Raw genomic sequence first — 5847 nt, forward strand, 5'->3', positions numbered from 1 at the left:
TTCTTTCTTTCTTTCTTTCTCTCTCTCTCTCTTTCTTTCTTTCTTTTCTTCCTTTCTTCCTTTGTTTCTTTCTTTTTTCCTTCTCTCTTTTCCTCTCTCTCTATCTTTCTACTTTCTTTTCTTCCTTTCTCTCTTTTTAAATGCAAGATTAATGACAGAATAACATATTAAAATCTTACTAGAGAAAAGTTAGCAGGCATTTAGTGCTAAAGGAAACAGAATAATGAAAAATCCTTAGTAAGGACTCTTCTAGAACAGTGACATTGAAACTGAGTGTCTATGAGACACCCAGTGATGGTGCTAAAATGTTGGTTCTGAGTCAGAAAACCTTTGTCAGAGTCATGGAATCCTAATCTTCTAACTAGCTCTAAGATGGTACTGATGCTGTGTGGTCCAAGGACTTTGAGTAAGTAGCAAGGTCTTAATATTCTAACTTAAGAATGACTAGATTCAAGTTGCCCCTAGTTATGGTGAAACTGGGCAAGTTACATAACATGCTCCAACTTCAACTCTTTGATATTGATCATGTGGAAGAAATTTCTGTCACTCACTGTTATTGTGAAGATGCAAAGGGTTAATATGTGCTGAAATCCCTCCAAATATTCTGCCTCATAGTTATGGAATAGCTGGCATCTGCTCATCTCACCTTTACTCTGCTTGTGAAACATTCTCCCCTCTCCACTATTTCTGGACTCCAGACTCATTTCTTATTTGGTTGCTGGCTTCGCACCCTTGTGCCCACTTATCTGAGTTTACAAGCACTGCTAGGATTAAGCTGTGAGGGCTGCTTCTCTTCAGGCGACAACCTTCCCCTCACTTCCCAGAGAGGATTTCCTTTTTTAGGTCTCAGTTTCCCCAATCTCTACAATGCTAAGTCCAGTTCAAAGCAATTTTGTATAGTTCTTCGTATAGCAATGGGGTTGGCCACAGTAGGCCCACCTATACTGCTTCAACATTTTTTCTTTGTTACAGGCCATTTGCTTCCCATCTTGCCCCATTGCCAGGACACATAGATACAGAAGTATCTGTTCACATAAAATAGTGCTTTCTTGATTTACACAGTGCATTTTTATACTGGAGCCTGGTATAAGTATCCCTTGTTGCCTTTATGAATGTACTTAGGCTTCAGAATGCTGTTGTCTTGATTACAAGCACTTCCAATTCCATACCAACTCTCAGGTTCCCAAACCATAGCATGCAGGAAACTTCTTGTCTTTTCTAAAGGGTCCCAAATATAACTAGTGGGGCTTATATAACACCAAAGAATTAAGGCATAAGTAATGTGTACATGGAGGCATGACCAGATCAGCTGTCGATATGTAAGCCCTTCTAGGGTTTGTGACTCAGGCCTAAAGCTATGACTTAGTGAATATTAGAATTTGGTGTGCTTCAGAAAGCTCTCTTACTCAGCCAAGAAAAAGCATGGCGAATCAGTTTTGGTCACTGGATAACAAGCTCCAGTTGTTTAATAAGCATTTGTCTCTGTGGCATCCATGGTAAAAAGGCAAATGGCAATTAGGCATCCATCAACCTCATCGCTAGTTCCTTTTAATGGAATTGACTTAAATAGCTTTGTGTCCAGAGTAGCTCCCTTCTTCCAGCCACAGGCTCAATGTCATTGTTCATGTTTTGATGTTCATGTTTCAATGTTCATGTTTCAACACCACTGTTCTTGCAGACAAGGAGCCTGTGTTCTGTGATAGAGTTTTGTAAATGAGGACTGAACAATAAATCATACTTAATGCAAGAAACAAAAACATGTGGTGTTTTCCAATCCAAAGAATATTCCAAGGACATATAAGTAAGGAGGAGGAGGTAGACAGCTTATGAATGGAATGCTAAGCCACACATTTGACATGGCTCCCACTGACTACTATATGGCAAACAGGCTATAGAACTGATTGTATCTACATCTTCCATGCTCTTCTTTTAGATATGCCATGCTAGTGCCTTGAAATTGGCCATGGTGAGAAAATTTTCACCATGAAAATTGACCAGTGCCTCAAATAAGGTCTATTCAGTTTTAGATATTTTCTAAAATGTTAAATATTTTCCAGCATATTCCTGCAAGAAGGCCACAATTTCCCTCTTCCTCCTGCAAGACAGACTATACCAGAGAATTCCAGCATATTTTCTCTTAGCACACATGCAACCCAGGACTTTTCCCAGTATATTTTGTCTGTAGAAATTTCCAATGAACCTATGAGTTCATGAAATTATATTTTCCCAGTACAATCTGCTTACTTTGATCCAGTATGTCTTGCACAGGATCTCAAAAATAGTATGTAATAATGGACCTTAAAGTTTGTTTTATTTTTCCCCAAGGCCTTTAAAATGTTCCCATTATTTTTGGAGTACCTTGGGATAACTAAATACCTTCTTACATGGCCAAGCAAGGAGATAATATAAAATAACAACAACAACAAAGTATCATGGACCTTCTGCTATCATAATCATTTCAATGAGACGGACATTGTCTCATAAAATACCCCTGCAAAAGCAACTTAAGGGGGGAATAGTTTAGTTTTAATTATAGTTCCAGGGGGATACAAGCCACCATAGGGCAGAAGTCATGACAGCAGAGAAGACATGGCAGCAGAAACAGAAAGCTATTTACATTGCCTCTCACTTAGGAATCAGAGATTGAACAGGAAGTGGTGTAGGGCTACAGGATATAAAGCCTTCAGGCCCCAGGGAGTCATTTCCTTTAGTGACGCTCCACCTCCTAAAGGTTTCTCAACCTTCTCAAACAGCACCACCTGCTGGGGACAACATGTTCAAAAATGCGAAGCTGTGGGGAACATTGCACATTAAAACTGTGGCAGATATTTTAACAAGTTGTTCCAGATACCAGTGCACAACCTCAGGACACAGGAAGTATGACTAAAGGGAATACTCTTTTAATTTCTAATTCTAATGGAAAGTTTCCCTTGGATAAGACTAAAGCTCTGGTTAGGCTTGGATAACTACATGCTATCAGGATGCAGAGGACATTGTCTGAGCCAATGATTGCAATTCACCATCCTGCCTTGGTAGGGCTGCAGGGACAACTGAATAAGATGCTTCCCATGAAACTAATCCCATTAGTGAAAGGCTCTACTAAAGAATCTGTATCCATATTTGCAAAATTAGATAACATTCTCTAATGTTATTAATAAAACTATCATACTATAATACAATTCATATTACAGTTTTCTTGGTGAGACCTAGGCTAGTGAGATGTATCTGTTCTTATTATTAGGAATGAATTCAGGGATTTACAAAACAGGAAACGATTTCCTTCTCTCCCTTTCTTCTCCCTCCTTTCTTTTCTTCCTTCCCTCAAGTAATGTTCTAAGGATCCATGGCCAGCTGGGTGTAATGGGGCACACTTTTAATTCCAATATTCAAGAGGCAAGGCAGGCAGAGCTCTATGAGTTCAAGGTCAGTCTGTTCTACACAGTGAGATTCAGGACAGGAAAGGCTACATAGAGACACCCTGTCTCAAAGCAATTAATATATAAAAATTAAAGATAGCACTTTTAAAGATGACTAGCACTTCTGTCTGCCAATCTTGTTTCTTTTCCTGTAGCTTAGGCTAGCAAACTAAGAGGCAAGTTTGCCCAGGTCACTCATCTATGGAAGTCTATAGAAGCATCCCCTTGTCCTTAGAGGTATTCAAAACTGTATATGGGTCACATAGCACCTTTACAAAACTTAGTCATTGCCAACTTCTGTATCCTCAACCCTTACTTTCCAGCATGCATGATGTCTTGTAGCTATAGCTAATCTACTTTTTATTCCCATATTCATTCTCTCCCTCATTTGTCTATCTTCTCCATTCAATTCTTTCATGGCTCACTCCCTTCTTCTCTTATGGTTCAAATCAGGGATGGACATGATTTTTATTTTTAAGAAAATCTTCCAACCTTCTTTTGCATCTGTACCACTGCACACATCTTGCTATACCCCTCACAGTTCATTTATGTGTCTTTCCCACTTGTCTCAGTGATCCTTGAGGATATGATGCCTTATGGTAGGTGCTCAAACATTTGTTGAACAAGCAAGTAGGTGTTCATTATGCAGAAAGATAAGGAGAAAGTCCCCTTAAAGGGAATAATCTCTGTAAAAATAAGCCAGTGTGGAGGAAGGTGCTATACTGTGAGGGAGAAACAACCAATATGTCTCAGAGGGAGGGTGTGTGGGCTAACTTTGCATAGGTAAGACTGGCAATGTGGCCTGGAGATAATTCCTGATGATTCTAGAACACCATGCCTAGGGTCTGAGAGGTCATCTGGAATGTAGAGATGTTTAAAACCAGTGTGGTGGAAACACAGCCTTCTGAATTCTTGAAGCTGAAGCAGAACATACAGTGATGGACTGAGAGAAATTAAGTAGGCAGAACAGATGTTTGCTCTGGTCAATATCCATGCAGTGGACCAAGACACTGGAAGCAGGTATGGAAGATCAAATGAATTTAACCTACAGTTCTGTGTATAGAGTTCAAGTTTATTCCTGGAAGAGTAGCTTTGAGACACTCTGAGCAGATGTTCCTTTCCAGGATGTGGCTGACAAAGCAATCAGGTGTGTGGCACCCGGGAAGCCTGGGATATAAATTAGCACCACTCAGAAAAACCATCTACAGAGTCTGAACCTGCAGGTTAACATAGCTAATTTTGTTGAGAACAAACAGCCATGTTCCAGTGGCTACACACTGGGGGTCTGTAGATTTGGAACACATCTTGATGCTTCATTTTGCCAAAAGCATTGCTGTTGCTTAGAACATTTTTCATTAGAGCAAAATTGTTAGCAAATTTTATTGCATTTTGTTTGAGAGAAGTTTCTGATTTAAAATATGGTGCTGGATATGGGTTAAGCAGAAGTTAAATTACCCGCAACTGTGGGGTGCTCTTCCTGTGTATAGATGGAGTTATGTGTGTAAAGATTTCAGTGCTGGGACATTGCTTTACAGATTTCTTTGTTCAACAAGCCCAAAATAGATATGAATGTACAGAGAGGGAAAGGAAAATGCCTGAGGTTACATAGCAAGTTGGAAATGTTATATGTGTCTTAATACTGTTATTTCTGATTTCTATGTCACAGGATAGCCAATCTTTTTCCTCTATAGACTAATGTTAGATTCACTTGGCATCAAATAGAATCCAGAACAGAGCTAAAGACAAAATATGTCTAAAGATGTAAACTATGGTTCCTCTTTCACAATGGAAAATTCTAGAAAGGATGGCAAAGCTACATTTTTTTTTAAGTTCAAATGAGCAGTCTACCATAGTCCTGCATTTTAATCAAATCTAGCTTTATGAAGGTGTTTTGCTTGGTTTCAAAGGATAATGCACAGGTCAACACTAGACAGATACTAAAGAAAATTCTGATGCTTTGGTCTCTGTCACTTGCTGTACTGGCTGGTTTTGTTTGTTAACTTGACACAAGCTGGAGTTATCGCAGAGAAAGAAGCCTCCCTTGAGGAAATGCCTCCATGATATCCAGCTGTAAGGCATTTTTTCAATTAGTGATCAAAGGTGGGAGGGCCTAGCCCATTGTGGGTGGTGCCATCCCTGGGCTGGTAGTCCTAGGTTCTATAAGAAAGCAAGCTGACTTAGCCAGGGGAAGCAATGTATTAAGCAGCATCTCTCTATGGCCTCTGTATCAGCTTCTACCTCCAAATTCCAACCCTGTGTTCCAGGCTCCAGGTTCCAGTCTTGACTTCCTTTGGTGATGAACAGAAATGTGGAAGTGTAAGCTAAATAAACCCTTTCCTCCCCAACTTGCTTCTTGGTCATGATGTTTTGTGCAGGAATAGAAACCCTAAGACACCTGCCTTATGCAACCCATTGCCAACTTCTGCTTATT

This window comes from Grammomys surdaster, unplaced genomic scaffold, assembly GCF_004785775.1.
Source record: "Grammomys surdaster isolate TR1022 unplaced genomic scaffold, NIH_TR_1.0 201, whole genome shotgun sequence".
Classification (NCBI taxonomy): Eukaryota; Metazoa; Chordata; class Mammalia; order Rodentia; family Muridae; genus Grammomys; species Grammomys surdaster.